General features: G+C 38.7%; 1 pseudogene; it reads left to right on the top strand.

Moving 5' to 3' along the window:
• The first annotated feature begins 11,779 nt into the window (after window positions 1-11,779).
• LOC112839799 (protein kish-A pseudogene) lies at window positions 11,780-11,998 on the top strand (annotated as a pseudogene).
• The last annotated feature ends 642 nt before the right edge of the window (window positions 11,999-12,640 follow it).

The following is a 12,640-nucleotide window of genomic DNA, read 5'->3' as shown; positions in this document are numbered from 1 at the left end:
CATGATCCCAGGGTCCTGGGGTAGAGCCCCGCATCGGGCTCCCAGGTCAGCGGGAAGCCTGCTTCTCCCTCTCCCACTCCCCCTGCTTGTGTTCCCTCTCTCTGTCAAATAAATAAAGTCTTAAAAAAAAACCACAACAAAAAACCCAAGTATAATAGTGTACATGGCTGAAGAGGGAATGGAAGGACCTAGTACCCACCAGTTCAAAAAGATAGTTTGTGTGTAGCAGTGGGATGTCTGTTATTTTGTGGTCAGTGGAGTCTTTCTACGACTGACAGTGGAGCAAACCAGAGCCTCTTTCTGCTTTCTGTGAGAGACTGCATCGATTTGCTGAAGCCCAACATTTTACCTCTTAGTTCATCTCAATTGATGATGCAGCTATCCTTTTGTGAATGTTTTATTCTTATGATTAGTTATAGTACCATTACCAATATAGCCCTTTTCTTTTTGCTGCATATATTTTTTTAAAGATTTTATTTATTTATTTATTTATTTATTTGAGAGAGAGACAGACAGATAGTGACAGAGATAGAGCACGAGTGGGGAGGAGAGGGAGAGGTAGACCCCAGATGAGCAGGACGCCCGATGTGGGGTTCGACCCCAGCACACTGGGATCATGACCTGAGCAGAAGGCAAATACTTTAACCGACTGAGCCACCCAGGTGCCCCTTTTTGCTGCATATTTTATAGGACATCGGGAAGTGGGGTGTTGAGCACTGCTGGTCTGACATCATGATACCTTGCATATCATCATGGGTTTTATTACTATAACAACTGCGTTATTTACAAGCTAAATCCCAACTGGCGCTTGGATATGCCCATAACTAATGCCCTAACTGTCTAACTAGTACCCTAACTAACTAGTACCCTAGTAACCCTAACTAGTACCATAACTAGTACCCTAACTGTCCCCCCCAAAGTAAAGTCAGCTAGTTGTCAGGCTCTACTGACAAACAGAGTTTCCAGTTGGCTGTACTATTGGTGGGAGAGACCTCACAGGGGATCAGAACTACACGCAGAACAGTAGGCAAAATATTTGGTGGTTACCTAGTCTCCCATCCTTAAATATAATTGTACAATCAAAAATCATATGAATTTTGGATATAACTGACCATTAAAAACAAACTACATGGTTGACAAAAGGGAGGGGGTGGAATGGTAGAGGAGGAAGTGAAGGATAGAACTGCAGATATCTTTACTTTACCTGTTAGGGTGTCAAGAGATACGACCAGAGTGTATGAAATGAGGACTAGAGGTTTAAATTTATTATTTAAAGGAATAAAGATTGTCAGCAGAAGAATTAACCTGAAATATGGAAAATTGGGAGGGGAGGGATGGGGAAGAGGTAATGTGAGATAGTGAAATATTCATTTTTCATGGTGGTGAATCAACAGATAGTGAAACACATTAATAAATCAAGAAACTCTGAGACAGGCATATTATTTAGAGACAGGGAAGTAATGACCAGAATCATCAAACCCAGAAATGGTTGAAAAAGAGATGAAGGGTAGGATACTACTGCTTTTCATTTAATTTCATTTTTTAAAACCACGTGCGGTGTTTCTTTGATAAGATAAGGAAACACATATTTTAAGCATTACTAAGGCATTAAGTCAGAGGCTGAATATTTATACACAAGTGAATAAGAGCAGATCCATCATTAACTTTGATGCAACTATTTTTTCTTATAAGACATTGTTTCAGTTACAAGCAACATTTGAAAGAAAGTTGTGTCAGTGTTGCTTTCTGCCTTAAAAAGCAAAACAAAGAAAAAATGCTAGTTGCTGGCAGAGTCTGCTGCCAGAGTCACAGATTGAGAGGTGAAAAAGACATAGGAAGCATTTAAGGGTAAAAAATGGTTACATCATGGGAATGTAATTTCCTCATCCACAGATGGAGGAGGCATCACAGAGATGTAATTTCTTCATTCCCTAGTTGGAGGTACTTAGGTTAAATGTCTTCTGTTATTTTTAATACCAACTGTAGAGGTTTGTATAGCTGCCGCATAATGCCTGCCGGGCATTCAAATACACATCTTTCCAATTAGCAAAGAAAATTTTTTTTGTGGCTTAATAAAAATTTGGATTATTTTTAAAAAGGTATTTGGATTCCAAGTAAGCAAGTAAGCAAAGTAAGGCATAAAAGGATCCTTTCCCCTATCTGGATGGCAGCTAAGGAGAACCAAGGAAAGGGAAGCTATCTGAGCGACCAAGTGTTTATTTGTTTTAAGAGGATGACCCTACCTAATGGGACAACATGAATTATTGAATTGAACTGAAATTTAAATTGGACATTTAGTTAATTTTCTTCTGCTAACCAGTAGTGGGAAATTATGGTAGGAAGACGGGATTAATTACAGGCAAGAATAAAGAAATTAGATTTTTTCATTAAATCCAAGCTGCACCATGAATTAACTGCTTCTCGACTCTATGATAGATTTCTCCAGACACACACAACCATGTCAGTTTTGCTGGTCAGCAACAGAAGAAGGAAGTTGTGAGCAGGCATTTTGGTTTCAGTCCTTCTGTAATATATTATCCTATAGGGCCAGGTCTGCTGATTGTAGAGATGTTTTATAAAAATTTTAATAGTCATGTCTGAAAGTGTAAAAGCAAAAGAGAGTGTTCAGTTTTCTGGTGAGAAGAGGCATACACTTATGATGAAAATGAAAATCAAGGTAATCTTACATATTTGAAATGGTGAAAAAAGACAGATTCTATATGTAAATATGAGATAATTGTTGAATAATAAAATGTTTTTGATGGACAAGGAGCAAATCATGCAAAATGTTTAAGGCATTATGCATTTGCAATGGACAATAATGAATAGGAAATGAAGACAAAGTAACAAGGGAGTAAGGAAGTTGGGGGGAGGAGGTTGAAACCTGCCTAAACAAATTTTCAATGTAGATGTTTAATGTACAATTCAGTTTCAGAAAAAGACGCCTGAGAGAATGTAGGGAAAGCAAGAAAAATATATCCAGTTTTAAAACGTAGTAGGACCACCTCACACACTAATGGTAATCCATCTAAGGGCTGCAAGCTTGCCTCCTTCTTGGTTACTTTTTAATTACTGATGGATTTATAGTCTCTGGAACTAATCTGTTTCCAAATCAAGCTGCTTCTGTGTGGGTGGCATAGAGGTAGGAAGAGCCTTGGAAGCCAATTATTAGGCCATCCCTAATATTTGCAGGATGTGAAGCAAGGAATAGAAATGCATGCCTGTGTACCATGTGTCTAAATTATTAAAAAATTAGAAGTCAAGATAAAATTCTGTTATTTACTTTGACAAATATACCTTCAGAATAATCTGGAATGCCAGGTTCAAAACAGGTTTTAAACTCCTTGGATCCCATGCAGAAATACAGGTGATTTGGAGAAAGTTAGCCTCGAGTCCATCAGCCCCCAACTTGGTCCCCTTCCTTTTGCCACTGCCTCCTGCATTGCAAGCAGCCTTGAGCACGTGCGTGTGGATACCCGAGTCAGGCTGTCCAGAGCCTCTGCAGACAGCTGCCCTTGGCCCTTCATTGGGCCTGGAAGGGCACATGCTTGGGGCATGGTTTACCCTCAGAAGGATGGACCTGTGGATGAGGCCTGTGCAGGCTCTCCACACAGGCTTGGGCTGTTCAAGTAGGTAATTCCAGGGTCCTGAATATGTAAACATGGTCTCGAAAAGCTCTAGGTGGGCGCCTGCCCTTGGTCTTGGAGTTTCCCTTACAGGTGGGGGTTGGGAGGGACAACCAAAAGAGGGCCAGCATGGGATTTTCTAAAACTCAGGGCCAGGTACTGGGTGGTGCCGCTGGGAGGTATGATCTTACATCACAGTGAAGTTTATCAGAGAACTGGACGGTGGCGGGAGGGAAAGGTACCTACCTCACTAGCCGGTTGTTGCTCAAGGTGACTGTCTGGGAAATAAGCTTTGAACTGGGCACAGGAGTCTCTCCTTTAGTTACAGATTTAGGTAAGTTATTTGATTGATATTTAAGTAGACAGAGAGTGGGGTCAGGAGCAAATGGCTGCCTGTTAGCTCCCAATGAGTCTGGAAAGGTATTTCCTCATTTGAGAATGAGTAACCATCAATAAGACAAAAGATGGGTCCATTAAAAATTACTGCAGAGCAAGGGACAGGGGATAGTCTCCTGGAACTTCAAAGAAGTTTTCTCTCTCTGAAGAGCCTCACGGATCCAGAAGAAAATTATAGAACATTGTTTAGAATCTATAGCAATACCATATGGAAGACTTTCAAGCAAAATGAGAGTATAATAACACAACTGGTTCACGATTTGTATGTGAATCAGAATCAGTTATGTCCGGACAGATTTGAGAAGCTCTTCTGGGACGTAGAAAACACAAGCAGAAGGAGATAGAAATCAAAGTGCAAGCAGAGGTCTAATATATGAATACTTAATGTTCCTAGGGAAGATAGCATAACTAGGAGTTAAAAGTAATAATAAAGGATGGAATAAAATTGAAGTACGCAGGCTGAAGGGGCTCACACTGTATTTCAGATAGAAACAGAAGAGATCCATATGTAGATATATCCAAAGAGAAAATTCTGCATTACACAAGTTATAAAAAATCCTACAATTGTCCACTTGGAAAAGGCAGTTTACATGTTGGAGAGACATATTGAGCAGTTTTGGCTAAGAGTGCGCTCATACTGTTTGGAGGAATTGTCTCTTCCCCATGAGACTCAGCACAACAAAATGTCGGTCAAGAATCTTTATCCTTTCCTGCCAAGAAGTGGGGATGTGACCTGAGATAGAATAGAGCGGTGTCTCTGGAGCTGGAACTTTAATAGAGTAGCACAAAGACAGAAGTCAGTTTCTTCTGCTCCTTCACCCCAGTTCCAGGGCCTTGATGTCCATTGTCAGTTCCTGCAACTGAAGTTTCAGGAGTGGCTCTGTCTTTTCAGGCCTCTTGGTGAAACTCCCTTTTGATTCTGAGTTCCCTTACATCCCTTCCATAAATTTTACTTTTGCTGCGCTTGGCAAGAGACCTTAAGGGAAGAGAAGATGTTGGGGGGCGGGGCGGGGACGGCTAGGGAACCTGCCAGAATGAGGAAGAAGGCGGTTATATTCCCTTTCATATCACAGGTCCCAACAGTCCACCAAACAGGAGAGCGAAGTGATGATGCTCCCCGAGTGCACCAGTGGGTGGCACTCGGACAAACTGAGCTGCTGATGCCAAAAAGGAAAGGGTCTGAGGCCTTCAGGAGCACTGCGGGTAGGGTAGCTCTTTGTGATGGCACTGAATCACGTAAAGCCAGAGAAGAATAAAATCAAATCTCTAAGTTATCGCCTCGGGCTAATTTGCTGTGGCCTTACTATGTGGTGCCTTCAAGACTCACAGTTACGGATGAAATGGTCAGACCACTGTAGGCATAGTTCATGTAGAGTTCCTTCCTTGTCTTATTACTTCGGTAAGCTGAGAATATATCAGATGAGACAGGTGAGCTGCTGGCCAGAGAGTGCGTTTTTAGTTTACCGTATTTATATTCTGTATCCATGCGCACACAAATCTCAGGGTCTCTTATATCCTCTCATGACACTAGCAAAGAAACCAAAATCGGTTGTCTTCAGAATCACTGGAAGCTTGAAGACTTCTAAAACTGCAGTATGTACAGGATTTGGGAGAAGAAAAGGCTGTGACCCAAGCCTTTAAAATAAGTTGTCTTTTGTGTAGGAGGGCAATAGAAAGTTATTTTTTAGGGGCGCCTGGGTGGTGCAGGGGTTGAGCGCTCCACTCTTGGTTTCGGCTCAGGTCATGATCTCTGGGTCCTGGAATCAAGCCCTGGGTCGGGCTCAGCGCAGTCAGCGGAAGGGTCTGCTTGGGATTCTCGCTCCCTCTCCCTCTGCAACCCCCCCCATCTCTCAGATAAATAAATAAATCTTAAAAAAAGAAGAAAGCTATTTTTGGATATGTAAGGGTGCAGGGATCAGGGCATCCACATTCCCTTCTTGAAAAACCTGTTCCAGTCAACCCAGAAAAGGAGCAAAGTAGAGCACTAAATGAGGGGAACCATGGTCTGAAATGACGTATGGTTCTAAACTCAGCCTAACCCCGAGCCTAACCTGAAGCCAGGAACCCTGTTGGATTCTTTGTTGTCAGGGGAATTTTGCAGTCAGAGCAGAAAGCTTGGTCCAGCTTTGCTTCCCTGAGCGCTTCCTTCCTCCGCAGCTGACTGTCCTGTACCAGGAAACGTGTTTCTTGTGACACACCCTTTGCCCCTCTTACAGATGCCTTGTTTGGTGAGCTCTTGTAATTTGTATTTCGTTTATGTATTTGCAAACAACACGTCACCTATTCATGGGGTTGTGACTCAGAACTGAGAAATAAGTACATTTCCCTGTTTCCACTGAGCAGGATGTTTAGTGCAACATTTTGACCTTTTTTTCTTGCTAAGCAAAGTCATGTTGTCTGCATCTTTAAAACCTGGATTGAACAATTTTACCAAACAGAAATAAAAGAATTGGTTTGTAAGTATATGTATAAAGATATACATTGAGTGAGAAAAAAAAAAAAAAGAAGTAACCTGAACGCTATCACTAGAGAGTGTTTGGGTAAACTGTGGATATGTCCATATTTCTGGAATGTTGTGTGGCTATTGAAAAGGAGGAGTTAGATTTACATGGACTGACCAATAAGAAAGGCCAACACGAAGTGAGATGGAGGGAAATGTATATAGAAAAATTAGAGGAAGGGGTGCCTGGGTAGCTCAGTTGATTAAGCATCTGCCTTCAGCTCAGGTTGTGATCCCAGTGTCCTGGGATCGAGCCCCACATTGGTCTCCCTGCTCAGTGGGGAGTCTGCTTCTCCCTCTCCCTCTGGTGCTCCCCCTGCCTGTGCTCTCTTGATCTCTCTCAAATAAATAAATAAAATCTTGAAAAAGAAAAATCCAGAGGAAAAAACCTTTTACTGTGAATATTTTCATTTGTGTGCGTTGATATGAATATAAGGAAGAATGTGGACATTAAACTATTAGCATTTATTGTCTTCAAGGAGAGGTGGTGGTAGGAGTGAGGATCATGGGTAAGAGGAATACTGTTGCATTTTTATTTGATACCACGAGGATTTTTTTTTTGGCATGTAATAAAAGGCAATAAAAGTATATCTTGCTTTTTCATTTTGAAAGAGAAATCTAATAAAGTAATAGAGATAACTCATCCTGAATGACTTCAGTATTTTTTAATTGAGGAAGATGAATACCTGATCCAGGGATAGATAAAATATTGAATCCCTCTGCATGTCATTTCTTGTGATCTGTGATGGTTCCAGTGTTGAGTGTGCTTAAAAATTACTTTATGTTAAAGGTTTTCAACTAAATAATTCATATCCCATGAAAGTTGCCCTTTAGAAGTCTGCAATTCCATGGTTTTTATTATATTTGGATTTGTGTAACCATCATTACACTTGTTTACAGGCCATTGTCGTTACTGCCCAAAGAAACCCCATACCCATTAGCAGTCATGCTCTGTTCTCTCCGCTCCCCACACAATGGAATTACTAATCCACCTCTGCCTCTATGGATTTCCCTATTATGGAACTTCATATAAATGATCATACAAAAATATGTGAAATATGTGACCTTTCGTGTCTGGCTTCTTTCAATTAGCATAATATTTTCAAGGTTTATTTGTGTTGCCACATGACGGGTCAGTATTTAATTCATTTTATAGACAAATAATATTCCATTATATGGACATACCACTTTTGTTCTTCTATTCATGAGTTGATTGGCATTTGAATTATTTCCACTTTTTGCTGTTATGAACGTCTGAGGACAAGTTTTTATGTGAGCATGTGTTTTCAATTTTTTTTTTTAAGTTTATCTCTGCCCAGCGTGATTCTCGAACTCATGACCCTGAGACCCAGAGGAGCCAGAGTCGCACGCTCCTCTGGGTGAACCAGCCTGGTGCCTCTGTTTTCAATTCTTCTTACCTCTTCTGTATACCTAGGGCAGAATTGCTGAGCTGTATGGGTAAATCCATGTTTAACATTTTTGGAAACTGCCAAACTGTTTTCCAAAACAGTTGTACTATATTATATAATACCTCAAGCAGTGCTTGAGGATTCTAATTCCTCCACACCTTTGTCAACCTTTGTTGTTTTATGTTTTTTTAATTTTAGCTTCCCTAGTGTGTAAGAAGTGGTTTTGCTTTGTTTTCCCCAACAATGTACACTATTGAGTTTCTTTTAATCAATGTTGAGTATTTTTTTAATGCTCATGTGGTCATTTGCATTTCTTCTTTGAATAAATATCTTTTAAAATCTCTTACTAAAAAAGTGGAATTATTTGTATTACTGTGGGGTTTTATATTCTAGATAGAAGTCCCTTAGCAGATATGTGATTTGAAAATCTTTTCTCCCATTCTGTGGGTTACCTTCACTCTCTTGATGGTATCCTTTGTAGCATAAAAGTTTAAATTTTGATGCAATCCAATGGATCTTTTTTTTTTTTTTTTGGCTTGTGCTTTCTGTGCTGTACCTAAGAAACAGTTACCTAATCCTAGGTCATGAAAATTATCCTGTATTTCTTTTAAGAATTTTGTAGTTTTAGGGCACCCAGGTGGCTCATTCGTTAAGCATCTGCCTTCGGCTCAGGTCATGATCCCAGGGTCCTGGAATCAAGCCCCGCGTCAGGCTCCCTGCTCGGCGGGAAGACTGCTTTTCCCTCTCCCACTCCCCCTGCTTGTGTTCCCTCTCTCGCTGTGTCTCTCTCTGTCAAATAAATAAATAAAATCTTAAAAAAAAGAATTTTATAGTTTTAACTCTTAAATTTAGGTCTATGACTAATTCTGAATTAATTTTTATATATTGTGTGATGTAAGGATCAAACTTCTTTTTTTTGTGTGTGCTGTGTGTATATCTTGTTTAAGCACCATTTATTGAAAAGACTTTTCTTTCCCCATCCAGTTATCTTGGCCCCCCTGTCAAAAGCCAGTTTATCATAGATGCATGGGCTTATTTCTGGACTCTCGATTAGATCCCATTGATCTATGTATCTATCTTTATGCCAGTACTGCATTGTTTTGATTACTATAGCTTAGTGGTAAGTTTGGGAATGTGAGTTCCCCAACTTTATTTTTCTTTTTCAAGATTGTTTGGCTATTTTGGGTTCCTAGTACCTTCTCATGAATTTTAGGATTAGCTTGTAAATTTCTGCAGGAAAACCTGGTGAATTTTGATAAGGATTCCCTTGAATCTGTAGATCAATTTGGTGAGTATACCATCTTAACAATATTAAGTCTCCCAATCCATGAACATGGAATATCTATTTATTTTGGTCTTCTTAAATTTCTTTCAATGAATTTTTTAAAAGTTTTTAGCATATAAATCTTACGCTTTTTTGTTAAATTTATTCTGAAGGATTTTATTCTTTTAGAGGCTATTGTGAATACGATTGTTTTCTTAATTTCATTTTCAGATTGTTCATTGCTAGTGTATGGAAATACTACTTGTTTTTGTATATTGGTCTTATATTCTGAATCCTGCTGTATGTATTAATTAGTTCTAATAGTTTTTTTTTTTTGCATTCCTTAGGGTTTCCTATATATGAGATTATGTTATCTCTATAGTTTTACTTCTTCCTTTACAATCTTGATGCTGTTTATTTCTTTTGCCAACATATTTGCCTTTAGAACAACACTAAATAGAAGTGATCAGAGTGGACATCTGTCTTCTCAATTGTAGGGGAAAGCATTCAATATTGCACTATTAATGTGATGTTAGGTTTTTTAAAGATGCTCTTTCTCAGGTTGAAGAGGTTCCCTTTTATCTTTTATTTTTTTAAATCATGAAACAGCAATCGGTTTTCATCAATATTTTTTAAAAAACCCACTTTATTGAGGTATGGCTGACATACAAAAAGCTATACATATTTAATGTATACAGTCTGGTGAATTTGGAGATAAGTATACACCCATGGAACCATCACCACAATCTGTGTTCTAAATATATTCATCACCCTCATTGTCAAATGTTTTTTCTGCATCTATTGACATAATCATGTGGTTTTTGTTTTTTACTGTATTAACAGTGTATTACATTGGTTGATTATCAGGTATTAAACCAACCTTGCATCTTGGAATGACTCCCACTTGGTCATCATGTATAATCCCTTTTATATGTTGCTAGATTCAGTTTGTTAGTATTTTGCTAGATTTTTGCATCTGCATTCTTAAGATCTTTTTTTTAATAAAGATTTTATTTTAATATCTCTATTTGACAAATATCTCTATTGACAGAGAGAGCACCAGAGAGTACAAGCAGGGGGAGCTGCAGAGGGAGAAGGAGAAGCAGGCTCTCAGCTAAGCAGGGAGCCAGATATGGGGCTTGATCCCAGGACCCTGGGATCGTGACCTGAGCCGAAGGCAGACGCTTAACTGATTGAGCCACCCAGGCGCCCCTCTTAAGATCTTTAGTTTTGTTTTTGTTTATCTGTTTTTGTGTGATGACCATGGTTTTGGTATCAGAGCAGGGCTGGTCTCATAAAATGAGTTGGACAGGGTTTTTTCCTCTACAAACTTGTGGAAGATTTGGTGAAAGATTGACACTAATTCTTTTTTCAACATAGGGTAGAATTCACCTTTGAAGCCATTTAGTCTTGGGCTTTACTTTGAAGATAGTTTTTTGATTACTAATTCAATCTCTTTACTTGTTATGGGTCAACTCAAAACTCAACTGTTTTTTCTTAAGTCAGTTTCAGTACGGTGTTTCTAGGAATTTGTCCATTTCATTTAGTTTACATTAATGTTTCCATACAATTGTTCATTGTATTTCTTTATAGTCGTTTCATTTTTATAAGGTCAGTATTTATATTACCCATTTCATTCCTGACTTTAGTAATTTGAGCTTCTCTCTTTCTTTGTTAGTCTAGCTAAATGTTTGTCAACTTGTTGATCCTTTCAAAGAAGCAGCTTTAGGTTTCATTGATATTCTCTATTGTCTTTCTATTCTCTTGCATTGATTTCTGCTCTAATATTGTTTCCTCTTTCTTCTTGCTTTAGGTTTAGTTTGCCGTTCGTTTTTAGTTTCTTACATGGGAATTTAGACTATTAATCTGGAATTTAAAAAAATATTTAAGATTTTATTTATTTGAGGGAGAGATAGCGAGAGAGAACACGAGCGGGGGTAGGGGGCAGGGAGAGAGAGAAGCAGGCTTCCCGCTGAGCAGGGAACCTGACTTGGGGCTCCATCCCAGGATCCTGAGCAGAAGGTAGATGTTTAACTGAGTGAGCCACCCAAGTGCCCCTAAAATTTTTTTAAATATGGACATTTACTACTATAAATTTCCCTCCAAGCACGGCTTTAGCTCCACCCATAAATTTTGGTATGCTGTGTTTTCATTTTCACTCATCTTAAAGTACTTTCTAATTTCCTTTGGTAATTTCTTTCTTGACCCATTGGTTATTTAAGAGTGTGTTATTTAATTTCCACACTTATTAATTCTTCCAATTTCCTTGTGTCATTAATGTCCATTTCATTCCATTTAGGTTGGAGAATAGTCTGTCTATTTTCAATCTTGTAGATTTCCTGAGGTTCATTTTATAGCTTAATGTACGATGTATTCTGGAGAAGGTTCCATGTGCACTTGAGAAGACTGTATATTTGCTACTGTTGGGTAAAATGTTCTGATAGGTCTAGTTGCTTTATAATGTTATATATTATTTTACAAAGTCAGTTTGTACAGTCTTGGGTATATTACATGATTAGAATTATATAAAAATACTCAACAAATATTCTGAGCGGGATGTGGTTGGGGTTTTACTGGCCTCCCTATGTCTGCCATTTTCAATTTTTAGAGTTTCTTGACTATAATCTTGCTGCTTATATGTACCTGTACTTATATCTGATCCTTGGCACCCAGCCTCCTGGACAGAAATAAAACTGGGTTGTTTGATATATTTTGGAAGTGCGCCCAAACTGGTGAACAGAAGAGTTTTTATGTTGTGATATGCTGTATAGTGATGGCCTTCAGCATCCCCTTCATACAGTAGCTTGGAAAAATATTAGAATTTAGTCACCATCAGATTTCAGTATGAACAAAGGACTTATGTGCAGAAAATAATGGGATGAATGGTTAACCCTTTTATTTCTGGACATTGAATGAGATAAATTTCCAGCTGCTGTTCTCTATTTTTATTATTGGGCCAATGTTCTATATAAATAGGGTGCAACCATTGAATTAAGAATTAGGGGCACCTGAGTGGCTCAGTCGGTTAAGCGTCTGCCTTTGGCTCAGGTCATGATCTCGGGGTCCTGGGATCCAGCCCCTCAATGGGCTCCCTGCTCAGAGGGAATCCTGCTTCTCCCTCTGCTCATGTTCTCTCTCTCTCTCTCTCTTTCTCAAATATATAAATAAATAAAATCTTTAAAAAAAAGAGTGTAATATGTCTGTAACAATCAATCTCGGTACTGTCACTATGATATTACATTCTGCAAATGTTATTCTGTTATGTCAGATACTGGTTTTTAGCAAGGTATCTCTAAGGCACATAACAGAAAACAAAATTGGTAAATTACTCAAGTTCCTTTCACTGTGATTTAGAAATGATAAACCTTTATAGAATGAGAAAAAATATTTTGAGGGAATCCATGGATTTTTTTAAATTTTATTTTATTATGTTATGTTAGTCACC

The sequence above is a fragment of the Callorhinus ursinus genome, unplaced genomic scaffold (assembly GCF_003265705.2).
Source record: "Callorhinus ursinus isolate GAN/ISIS: 27379988/994484 unplaced genomic scaffold, GSC_fseal_2.0 scaffold23, whole genome shotgun sequence".
Lineage (NCBI taxonomy): Eukaryota > Metazoa > Chordata > Mammalia > Carnivora > Otariidae > Callorhinus > Callorhinus ursinus.
Note: the sequence above shows the minus strand (reverse complement) of the source record. Positions and strands in the feature narration are given on the sequence as shown.